Source organism: Pituophis catenifer, unplaced genomic scaffold (genome assembly GCF_029215685.1).
Source record: "Pituophis catenifer annectens isolate HBS135680 unplaced genomic scaffold, rPitCat1.0.hap2 SCAF_5, whole genome shotgun sequence".
Classification (NCBI taxonomy): domain Eukaryota; kingdom Metazoa; phylum Chordata; class Lepidosauria; order Squamata; family Colubridae; genus Pituophis; species Pituophis catenifer.
In genome coordinates this window covers 65176035-65189300 of record NW_027256885.1, presented here as the reverse complement: position 1 = coordinate 65189300, position 13266 = coordinate 65176035, and positions in this window count along the sequence as shown.

The window sequence follows — 13266 nt, the reverse complement described above, 5'->3', positions numbered from 1 at the left end:
ACGATTTAACAAAGTCTCAAGTAAAGTCAGCAATGAAAACGCTTTTTGCTGCTTTTGGGCCAAGATTGAAAATTTCCAAGGCACCAACGAAGAAGCAAGAGATCAAACCGACAACTCGAGACCTGCACGCTCCCATCCTGACTTCGAAGGCGACGACACCTGAGCCCAGAGAGCCATGCCGATTCCGTCCTACACCGCAGACCGGATCAAGTGCCAACGCACACGAAAGAAAGAGAAGAGCTGTCGCCACCACCAGAACCCCTAAAACCGAACCAGAGACCGACTCATCTGAAGAGAAGCGGAACGAGAGAGCTGAAATGGAGAGAACCTTCCACGACGACGCCAAGGAAGAAATGAGCAACGCGCATGTGCAAAGCTACGTAGACGGCCCCGAAAGACTTGAACTGGCCAGAGAACCGCGCAGACTCGTTGCGAGCATCCCCATGCCGTTCTGTAATTTCCTGCACTTGCGAGAACACGGACTGCCTCAGGTTGTAAGTAATGGACAAAATAATGTGGGGAACTTACCCAGTGACTTCCCAAAACTTAGAATTGATGGCATTAATTTACAAGAGTGGTATCAACAGCTTCAGGTTGTCTTTATGAAAGAAAATTTACTATTCTTTATAACTAGTCCTCCAAGAAGACCTTGGACTTTAAAAATAGATTGTTTACATCATAGAGCATTTTTCATAATAATATCTAGCGTGTCTCCTGCAATGTATCATAGCATCAAATCAAACCTAACTGTGTCAGAAATAATTCAATGCATGTTTAATCTATTTCACAGCGATAGCGTAGCTACAACTACAAGAATGTCTAAGGATTTCTTTTCTTCTAGAGTGAAACCAGGGGTTTCTATAAGTGAGCATTTGATATCTCTAAACAAAATAAGAGCTGAGCTGCAATTGAGGGGGGAAGTGATTTCAGATCAAACAATGAAAAGTGTTATTATCAATTCACTTGATTCATCATGGGATAGCTTTATGTCACACTTAGATACTATTAATTTAGGATATTTAACCATAGAAAGTCTATCTAACAAATTGATAGCAGAAGACAATTCAAGAAAAAATCGTTCCAGTAATCAAACAGAACACAAATCTTTTAGGAAAGTAGCTTTCCAAGAAAAATATAATGAAGCCTTTAGATGCCACAATTGTGGGTCCAGGGAACACAGTAGAAGAGACTGTCCCAAAGTCTCAAGGGAGAGACATAGGCCAGAATATAGGAGCAAATACAATTATAGACAGTCTTCCACAGATAGACACAAATATAGAAGCCCACCAAATTACAGAGAAAGTAGAGGGGGTAGAGAAAATTCAAAAGAGAGAAAATCTGGGTCACTAAATGGACTAAACAAACAAGAAAGCACCAAAACACAACAAAATGAGAACAATAATTGGCTTATTGATTCTGGTGCAACCAATCACACCACTAACAACAAAAGTATATTATCTTCATTTACAGAAGATAAGTTTGTGATAAAGGTAGCTAATCAAGAAAAGGTTCAAGTATTAGGCAGAGGAAATGTGACCTTGCCTGGTTTAGGTAAAATAGAGGGGGTATTATTAATCCCAGAAATACCTCATAACATACTAAGTGCTATAAAACTAAGCAGAGATTCTGACATCAATATAGTTTTCTCAAAGGGGAAAGCAACTTTAGAGAAGGACAAAACAAATATAGGCACTGTGATGATAAAAGGAGGTCTACCCTATCTGATAACAAAAGAAAGATGGTTACATAACATTGATTCAAATATGGAAGATTGTATTGAAGCAGATGATGAAAATGTTAGTAACAGTGACAATGATGAATGTAAAATACCTCATGATCACAAAAATACACACAATGAGAAGAAACCAAAAATAGGTAAACCAATTCATGATGAGTGTGCTCACATCTTACATAGGAAGTTAGGACATGCAAGCTTTCCTGTAGTTCAAAAAATGACTGAACACGCAGAAGGTGTCAAAATAAAAAATTGTGATAATTATTTGGAATGCTCAGTATGTAAATCCACCAAACTAAAAACCAGTCCCAGACCAAAAAAATCTAACAGATCAACTAACAATATTTTTGACTTAGTACATATGGATTTAGTTGGTCCATTAACTCCATCAATTACCTATAGAAAACGTTACTTTCTAACAATAGTGGATGATTATAGTCGCTATGGTTTTGTTTACACATTAAAGCACAAGGATGAAACCTTTCAGAAATTTAAGGAATTCTACAAACGCATAGAAACACAACATAATATCAAAATAAAACAAATTATGACAGATAGGGGATGTGAATTCATGTCTAAAGAATTCTCCCAATGGTTAAAGGATAGGGGAATGCTACATTTCACGTCCAATCCATTTTCTGCGTTTCAAAACGGGATTGCAGAGAGAAAGAATTCCACACTACAAACCATGATTAGATGCACATTAGAAGATGCTGGTTTAGGCAAACAATTCTGGTCAGAAGCCCTACATTATTCAAATTACACTCAAAATAGAACCTGGTCCAGTATTGTGAATAAGACACCGTATGAGGTGATGTACAATAGGAAACCTAAATTAGCACACATGCACATATTTGGAGTCACTGCAGATGTGCACATACCTAAGCAGTTGAGGAGAAAGGGAGAAAACGTATCCAGAAGATTAAGATTTATGGGATATGAAACTGGAACCAAAGGGTACAGATTCATTGATAATAATAACAAATTTATAGTCTCCAGAACAGCTGTGTTCCATGAGCAGGCCAATTGGTCTAAACTGCACCTTAATGAAATATTTCCAAATAAATGCAAAGATGCGATATCTTGCGAGGAAGGGACAATAGAAAATCAAAACATTAACAAAAATAAGAACAAAACCAAAACTTGGACAAATAGTCAGCATAAAATAAAGACAGACACATTAACAAAAAAGGAGGCTAGATATTTGCACGACAACCATAGCAAACCTGAAAGAGCTATTAGAAACAATAGAAATCAAATACCAAGTAAATACAAAGATTACATAATGCATATGAATGGAGAACAAATAACACCTAATACATATGAGGAAGTATTAAAACTCCCTCGTGAAGAAAGAGAAAAATGGGAACTAGCTATGAAAAAAGAGATGGAGAGTTTGCAAGGATTAAATGTATTCACTCCTGCGATCGCACCTAAGGATAAAACAATTATAGGTACCAGGTGGATTTATAAAATTAAGAACCTAGAAGGAGGCAATACTTTATACAAGGCTAGACTAGTTGCACAAGGTTATGCACAAAAATATCCAGAAGACTATACTGATACATACTCCCCCACGGTGAGGACAGAGAGTGTTAAAACAGCTCTAGTAGTAGCATCTGCACTCAATCTGGACGTATTTCAATATGACATACAGACTGCGTATTTACACGCAAAACTAGATAAGGAAATATATGTAAGAGCACCACATAGTCAATACACTAATAAGAATGAAATTTGGTTATTAAATAAGAGTCTATACGGATTAAAGCAATCTGGCAAGAGATGGTACGATTGCTTGGTAAAAGTACTAAAGACCATGGATTTCAACGCTACCACTGCTGATAACTGTTTCTTTGTAAAAAAGAGTGATGATCACATTGAATTTGTATTAATTTATGTGGATGATATTTTGTATATAGGAAAACACAAAGAGAGCAGAGAAATCTTTGTAAATAAGTTAAACGAACATTTCTCGTTGAAATCTCTAGGTAAAGTGAATAAATACCTTGGTGTACAAATTAACAAAACTAGAAGGGGATTCAAACTTACTCAGAAAGATAAGATCATTGAACTTCTAAACAAATGTAATTTAAACAATGCCAAAACCTGTGACACTCCTATGCAAACTGATTTCCTTAGAAACACTGATGAGTCTTCCCCTGAATTTAAAGATAATACATTTTACAGATCAGTTATAGGCTCACTCCTTTATATATCTAATTGGACCAGACCAGATATTGCATTACCTCTCAATTTATTGTCAAGATATGTTAGCAAACCAACCATGTATCATTGGGAAGCTGTCAAAAGAATTCTAAGATATTTGAAAAGTACATTAGATTTTTGTTTAGTATTAGAACCTAATAATGACAAAGAACCAAAAATTACCTGTTATGCGGATGCAGATTGGGCTGGTGATACATCATGCAGAAAGAGTACTTCTGGTTATATTTTTCTATTGAATGATTGTCCAGTTTACTGGTACACTGGTAAACAAGAACTGGTAGCCACTTCAACCACAGAAGCGGAATATGTTTGTTTATCCAAAGCTGCAAATAACCTTGTATGGTTCAATGACTTGATATCAGATGTTTGGAAAAAACCTACATTACCTTTTGTTGTGCATGAAGATAATAAAGCAGCCATTGAAATATCCAGATCCGATGCCATTGGACAAAGGTCCAGGCATATTGATATAAAATTTAAGCACGTGAGACAATTATCTCAAGATGGGTTCATCAAAGCAATACATTGTGATACTTCTGAACAATTAGCTGACATATTAACGAAGCCTTTACCTTCTAAACAGCACAAATATTTAACTTCTAAATTGTATGTATTATATTGTCCTGAATCTGAATGTAATTGGTGTTGTATAGCGAACCGGCATTTAGAGGGGGATTTGTCAGATGTAAATGCCTTATTCTCTATTGTGTAAATAATGTATATATGGGACATCAGGGGTTAACTTATTCTTTGGATTTTAATGTATTCATAATTCACCACTCCCATTCCTGGCTCCACCCCTTGTATATATAAGGAGCCACCCTCACCATTTTCTTTGCTTCTATCTTGAATATTCAGCGAATATAGAATGCCTATTATAATTAAAGAGAAATATATTTAAATCTCTAATTCTTATTATCTTTATTGAGTCTGATCCTGAAAATATTGCAACAGGCCCCCCATAAGTGGTGTTTCTACAAAGTCAGTTTATTGCCCCCACAATCCGGGTCCTCAATTTACCTACCTTGGAAGGATGGAAGGCTGAGTCAACCTTGAGCCTGGTGAGATTTGAACTTGCACTAATTGCAGGCAGCTGGCAGCTAAGTGCTACATAACAGCACTTAGTCCGCTGCACCACCAAGGCTCTAATTCTGTGCTTGATGATGTTTAATCCTGTGTTTAGTGATGGGATAATTTTCCCTATTCAGTTTTGTTTGGAAGGAAAAATGTTAATCTCTGTTCCTGAAAAAAAGCAGCTTTGGAAATCTGGCTAGTTCTGTGTCTATTTGTTCTGGTAATTGGCTTAACAAGCAACAGATACTCTGTTTGCTCCTTTGCTTCATTCTGGAGAGCTTAAATGACCTCTCTGCTAAAGGGTTTCACTTTATGAGCAAGAGTTGGCTGCTGATAGTTATCATCCCTGATTGTGAACTTTACTACCAAGCAGCTGTGTTATCATGGGTAAAAGAGTGGATGGAATTAAAAAATAACAGAATACTAACAATCGAAGGACACGAATTACAAGTGGGCTGGCATTCTTTTTTATGGGATGAGAGATACAAAACACATATCTACTTTAAAAGACACACAATTAGGAATGCACTATTACAAATTTGGCTAAAAATTAAAAAACAGCACTATACAAAAATTTCAATTTGGCTTTCACCATTAGAAGCGGTAAGGCACCCAAATTTAACAGAACCTAAAAAAGTAATTAGATACAAAGACTTAATTGAACAACAGGGGAAATTGAAAACAAAACAACAGTTGGAAATAGACCTAAACAGAGAAATCGACTGGTGGACTTTCACACAGATCCAATCTAAACATAAGGAACACACAAAAATATACGAAATATATAGAGAGAAACAAGAACTAGATAAAATTATATTAGAATCAGAAGAGAAATTAATTAGTAAAATCTATAAATTTTTGTTGCGATACAAAATGGAGGAGGAAACAGTGAAGGATACGATGATTAAATGGATTCAAAAAAAAAATTTTTTTTTGAACAAAATTTTTTTATTGTTTTTAAAATTCAAACAAATCAAACAAATCACTTATCTAATTAAACATTTGTGCAACCCCCCCTTCCCTCCCCCCTCCCCCGACTTCCCAGAAGAAAAACAGGGTATAGGTTTTACCAAACATACGCTAAAATATGCTAAATTAATGCAAGACATTAAAACTCCCTAGACCCCTTAACTCCCCTTCTACAGATTATTCATCAACCTCCCTTTAAACACAAAATAACATATAATCCTTTAGCCCTAAGAATTTTTTTTTAAAAAAAAAACCAATAACAAACACTAGTAGATAATACATACTTAATCATTTGGCTATTCCTCCTGCTTTTGTTCTCAATATTCAAATATTTTTAACAATAACTAAACCTTAATTAATCATTAATTAAACTCTCAATTCATTTAGTTAATCATTGTAGTTAATCATTAATACATCAATAATTAGACCAAAAAAAATTAATCTTCCCTTCTTCCTTTCTTTCTGTATTTTCTCCAATCTTTCTTCCTCCCTCCTTCTTTTATTTTGAGGAGGTTTTGAATTTTAACTGAGGGTTGATGTATCTTTAAGACTTGTCCCTTTCTCAAAACCATTTCCTCTGGTTTAGAGCCCCCATATCGACTCTTCTTGCTTGTATAGACAGTCAGTTCATAGAACAAAGAATTAACTCGATCAGTTTGCAAAGAAAAATCCAGTTGCTGCATTTCAATTAATTGTGTGAAAGCCTCTGCCAAATCCTCCGAAACCTCGTAGAGCTGATCAGTTTTTTCTTCTTTCTGCTCCAAATTATATTTTTGAGAAGTTCTGTCAGTTAATTCCAAAAGGGCAGGAAGAAGGTTTGAAGATTCTTGAGGGTCAGCCAGTTCCAGCTTCTCTGTCTTAATCAAAATGTCTCCTACATTGTCATTATGCTTTCCTTCAAAAACATCCTCAGTTGCTTTTTTATCCTCTACCAGTTCTGTAAACTTTTGTTCCATGATTGCTGTAAAGTTATTAATAATTTCAATTTGGTTATTCATGGCTTCCTTTATAAATTCTGCAAGGTCTCTAAAAAAAACCTCCTGGCTCTGTGTTTCAGTTCTCTGTGTCATTTCTGACGCCATTAAAGACCCTCCACTTTCAGAAACTCCTTCCTTGGAAGCCATATTATTTTAAAAGAATTTTTCTTTTCAGAGCCATAAAGTCTCTCAAACAGCTTTCTCAGATTTATTTGTAGTTTATCAAGCAATATAGTCTTTTTTGGACCCAGCTCTCAAATCCAGCAGTTTAAATCCAGTCTCTGAGCACAAGTCTATTAACAAGCACTTTCATTTCCTACTTTCACTTCCACACCCACAACAAAGACGCCATTTCCAGCTCCAGCTCAGCAGAATCAAATAGAAACAATGTATCCCAGGAGTTAAGCATATACTTGCAAAAGCTTGTTCTCCTGCTTCCGTTCTGTCTGCTTTTTGAAATCAGTTGATCTTCTTCTTGGCAGCAGAGTCGGTCGCCGGCGTCTGGCTCCGTTTAAACGGAGTCGCCACGGATCCGGAGCTTCAGTGGGCTGAACAGGGAGCTCTCACCCTCCAAGCCCCTGGAATTACTCCAGGGGCTCCCGGGGAGCTCTACCCTTGCCCACCGGCTCTCCTCTCCTTCTTCTCCTGAAGGAGAGGTTTTTAAGCCATCTGACAGCTGATTAGCACTGTCAGAATGGCTCGAACAGAATCCGGGGCTGGCGGTCGGAAAAGACCGTCCGTGACGCCAGGCGGTGCCAACCGGAAGCCGATTAAATGGATTCAAAATTTTAAATACACAATAGATTTGGAGAAGTGGGAAGAATTATGGCAAGTGAACACAAAATTAACATTAGCGGTGGCATATAAGGAAAACCAGCTGAAGATGTTTTACAGATGGCATATGTCGCCCACAAGACTGGCAAAAATTCACCCGAAAAATAGTGCATTATGTTGGAAATGCAAGAAATCGCAAGGTACCTTTTATCATCTATGGTGGACGTGCCCGGCAGCAAATAAATTTTGGTCTAATATTAAGAAATGTTTGGAACAAATAACAAAACTACAAATAGAGAAGAAACCAGAAACCTTCCTGCTAGGAATTTTCACAAAAACATATCCCAAAGAAATAAAATACTTGATGATACATATCCTAACTGCAGCACAAATAACATACGCAAAAAATTGGAAACAGGAAAAAATCCCAATGGAAGAAGAACTAATAGACAAAATCGTACAGTGTGCTGAAATGGATAGATTAACGAAAGAAATTAAGGAAAAAGAAGAGACAGATTATTATAGAATATGGAACAAATGGTATCAATGGCTTAACATCATCAACAAAGAAACATAAATATAAGAAGAACAGAATAAAGATGTAAATATGTATATAAATAATTCCTTATAGGTATATAAATATGAATATGGAAATCCAAAAAATAATGGTATAATCAAAACACATAGATCTCTAAAGGGGGAAACCCAAGGAAAAAAAAAGAAAGAAAAGAAATAGGAGGGAGGGGAAAAGGAAAAAAAAATACTAGGCTAAGAAAAAGGGGAAGAAATACAACAGTATTAGTTGGAAAACCACCATGAAACAATGATTAAAAAGAATAATTTATCTTTATGTCATATGTTGTGTAAATGTTTTATTTGTGTTTTAATAAAGTTTATAAATTTTTAATAAAAAAAAAAGAATGCTGCAAATGATGGCCAGTCATAAGTGCGAGGACCAGTCAAAAGTATGAGGACCTGTCAGAAATCACTTTTTTCAGCCCTCTGGGTAGTCCTTTTGTGCATATGGACTACTCAGAGGGCTGAAAAAGTTATTTTTGACTGGTCCTCACACTTTTGACCAGTCCTCGCACTTATGACTGTCCTCACATTTTACGTTTTTTGCCCTATCTTGTCACCATGGTGAAGAGAAGCAGTTGTGAAATGAGTGACATGGTTGTTAAGAATGCTGCAACGGGCATAAATGTGAGGATGGTCATAAGTGTGAGGACCAGTCAAAAGTGCGAGGACCGGTCAGAAATGACTTTTTTCAGCCCTCTGAGTAGTCCCTATACACATAGCCACGGCCACCCGGTCACATGACCTCCAAGCCACGCCCACAGAACCGGTTGTTAAAAAAATTGAATCCCACCACTGCATGCTTTCAAAACCCAGCCACTGTGGCTTATCAACAAGCTGTGGCTCAGGACAATTTTGTCTTGCATTATATTCTGTCCTAGAAAGAAGCTAAAACATGTTGTTCCAACTTTTAATTAATAATTATTTTTACCACTGCTTTTAAAATAGAGTTTAATATTGGAGTTTTAACTGAGATTTTATTATAACAATACAGTGTTGCCTTCGCTGTCTCAAAAGAGACTGATTAAATCCAGTAAATAAATAAATACATTTAAATAAACAAAAATCTAAGCAACGTGATAAATTAGGGAAACAGAATGAACCATGCAAAAGCTGCTTGACATCCAAGGAAGACCCCCCCCCTATCCAATTATCTTCCAGCAGAGAAGTACAATTTTCAACCCCTTGTGACACACAGAGAGGTCATTCAGCTCACACCAAAGCCCCAGAAGCACAACCAGCTACAGTACTGTTTCCTGGATATACACACAGAGCTGCAAAGGAGTAACAGAAACAGCACCTACAAAAAGGGCTCAGCTCTTCTCCAGCCCCACTCCCCTTTACTTCCTCCCCTTTTTTCTACTGTAGGAAGAAATATCCTTCTGGGTTCTGCTCCAAGTGGGGAAAAAGACACTGGAAACATGGAGACTGCTTGGAAAGATGGTTTAATGGTGGACAGGATCACATGGCTTGAGTTCCTGAACAGAAAAGGGTGGAATACAGCGAGTCCCTACTTTTTTTTTTTTTCAAAACGTGGGTTTTGAAACAAATTCTTGGCAAAAGATTAAAATTGATCAAGTCAGGGAGCCTTAATGGGTGATTTTAATTGTTCTAATGCAAAGGGGAGGGCATTGATAGGGGCAACAGAAAAGGATTCCTTCAGTGGCTTCCAAAAGCTTTCAACCATGAAGGTCTAGCAGCCAGGGGAAAAGTTCTGGAAAGAATTTTACAGTATCCAATTTTCCATGCCAATTAATTTCAGATTTCAGATATTACTTTCTGTGAGCTTCCAGTCAGGTTTCAAGCAAGCACATGTCCCAAAATTTTTCACAGCCATGGTTTTCCTTTAAATTACAGGCTGCCCATTTCCAAGGGTTGGTTACTGAACCTGCCCTAGCTCTTACTTTAGTGCATCCAGGATTTGTGAGTCCAAATTGAGGTTAGCCTGTGTACAATATCCAGGCTTTTTTTTTTTTTTTGTATTATTACACATAATGAGCCCTGGGACTTCTACTCATGAGACCACCAGTGCAACATATCATGCTTTACTGGGCAACTGGGCAGCATCATTTGTGAGTCACAGTCAGGGCTTGGGTTTTGGATATCACTTTTCTGCTATCTTTCCAAGTGAGGAAATTGCCTGAGGGGGATTGTTCCCTTCCCCATGGAATTAGCAGGGAGATATGACTCCTTGGGCTTTTAGTGCCACAGAGCAAAAATCAACCTAGGAGAAGCTTTGTGTGGAGGTAAGTGAAGGGAATAGTTTCAGTCTAATTCTGAATGGTCTGTCTCTCTGTGTGTGCATGTGTATGCAGCTACTTTTACAATACAGGCAATACAGACATTTTGGACATATTTCTCCTCCCCACCAGACAGAGATCTAAGGTGTACATAACTTGCTGTGGCACCCACTCCCAAATACAATTCTTACAATAAACTGATTACAATATAAATGAGACAAGAAAGGAAACCTTACAATTAATTTCCACCTTCCCCCATAGTCTCTCCAGACTGTCTTCTGGGGATTGAAGAGTCTTTTGGTCTTTACTTATACATCTCAGGGTCTTTTCTTTCATGTCTGCTGGGTAGCATGCTTGGTGGTAAGGCTGGTCAGTCAGGCTTGGGAAGGTCTGCTCCACTCTGGTTGCTGTGATGACTTTCAGTGGAAGCTGGATTCAAACCCAATTCCTGGTTCAAACAGATGGAAGGTCTCCTCTGGCAGCATCTGGATCCATGTGCTCTGCTTCCACAGTTGCAGAGTCATCTGTGCAGGGCTGAAAGGCATTAGAACAGGGTCCCCTCCCCCCTTTGTGGGTAATCTTCCCAGGAAAGGCATTGTAACAGGATTAGAGATGGGTGTGTGTGGGGTAGATAGCTTGCAGGCAGTTTGAAAAGAAACAACACACCAGTATTGCAGTTACTAAACAGATAATGCAGTTTCAACAAAATGGAGACACAACAGATGAGAAAGAAAAATCTGGATTCACATACTTCAGGAAAGTAATAAACAGGTAAAATCATTTAAACACATACAGTAAATGCAAGACTGAATTTTTTTTTCTTGTAAATGAACTTAAAAAGTTTCCTCATAAACTTGAGTTGTTACTTTAAGATACAGAGAGGGAAGGAGAAAAAAAATAGAAATAAAATGAAAAGTTCTCTTTACTCTGTTCTTGTTGGCCAGACAATACAGGGCAAAGGCTCTTTCTTTCTTTTCTCTCTCTCTCCCCCATTTTTCATTGCTTCAATCTTTTTTTTTTAAATTTCTCTAACAATTTCAAATTCTTGTCTCTAGGGATCAGATACATTTTACAGTTACAATTACCTTGAGGGCGCACAAAGACTTAGACATACACACATAAAAAACAAGGAGGACAAAGAGAGGAAAGCAGAACTCTGAGATTTACACACACACACTGATCATTCCCACCATAAATCTCAGTTAAATTAGGGAAGGCACAAATCTTAAACATACCGCATGGTTGTAGAGAAGACAGAGAGACAAACAAGCAAAACAAACAAAAATCCCAACATTCCTATTTATATATTTCCCTTTTCTTTTAAGTTCCTTTATTTAGCCAAATTTGTCTTCCCGGTTTCGTCTCTTAGCAAAGCCCATTTTTGACACAATTTCCCGCTCATTTCTTATTCATGCCACTCAAAATGGGCATCTGCCTGGCATCCCAGGCCTCGAGCAATTCTCCCAGGGGGTTCCTGCCACCCGCGACCTACCGCTACCCATGACCCTTTAGGTATAAGGATCACTTCGACTTAGCCGGGTGGCCCGCCGTCAGTTTTCAGAGAAAAGGCTCTGGGAAGGACTTTGATTCCCTTATGAAGTATGGGCCCCTTCCTTAGGGAACTCGCCATAGGTTTTTGGATCCAAAAAGGGGATCCGGGAGGACCTGCTGCCCCCAGCAGTGAGTACTGGCACCTCCTCACACTATCTCCACATCTGGGCTTTTGTACTTTTAGACACACCGGGATTCCCTTAATTTCCTTTTATTACCCTTTTCACTTTCGCTTGGCATTCACTCGGCTTCCATTCCTTTTAAACACAAAGTTCCACATTCGGTGACCCCCCCCCTTGCTTTCTCTATCCTACCGGTCACGGCTCGGTGGAGCTAGCAATAGGCAGAGGTGCGGCTAGAGGTCGCTCAAAGAGGTGAAATCAGACTGTTTTCCAAGTGGAATCCCACACACACACTTCCTCCTTCCCTAACAGAAGGTCCTGTGCTCTGGCAAATCCCCCATGCTCTCCAGACTGTTGGTCTTTCTGCGGTTAGGAAATGCACAGAGGAAGCACGATCCAGCTGTGATTGGGAGAAGGGCTTTCACTCACACACATGCAGACATACACACATTTCCCATGCTTTTCCATGCTTTAAAATTAAAATTTAGAGGTACTCACCTTCTTTCCAAACAGCCTTTGAGCTCAACAATCAAAACCCCTTTAAAACCTAGTTCCAAATGGCCAAGGTCCACGAAAACATACCCACAGACTCAATGGGTCTGCTGCTAGCAAGGGAGGCTTACCTGGGCCTGGTCCATTGGTTAGGTTAGCTTGGAGTCCCATCTATGGGTGCCAAATTGTAAGAAGAAATATCCTTCTGGGTTCTGCTCCAAGTGGGGAAAAAGACACTGGAAACATGGAGACTGCTTGGAAAGATGGTTTTATGGTGGACAGGATCACATGGCTTGAGTTCCTGAACAGAAAAGGGCGGAATACAGTGAGTCCACGGGTTTTTATGCTCTCCCTGGCTTTGAACTTCCTGGGGCCCAGAAAAAGTATCCTGATTGGTTGTCAGACTCCCAAGGGGTGGGGGTCTTAGCTAGCCTTGCTGGCTGATGGTCACATGTACTTCCCAGGTCACATGCTTCCCAGGTGCCATGTGGTGAGTTTCTGTCCTATAGATGGGTCCCATTGTCTTG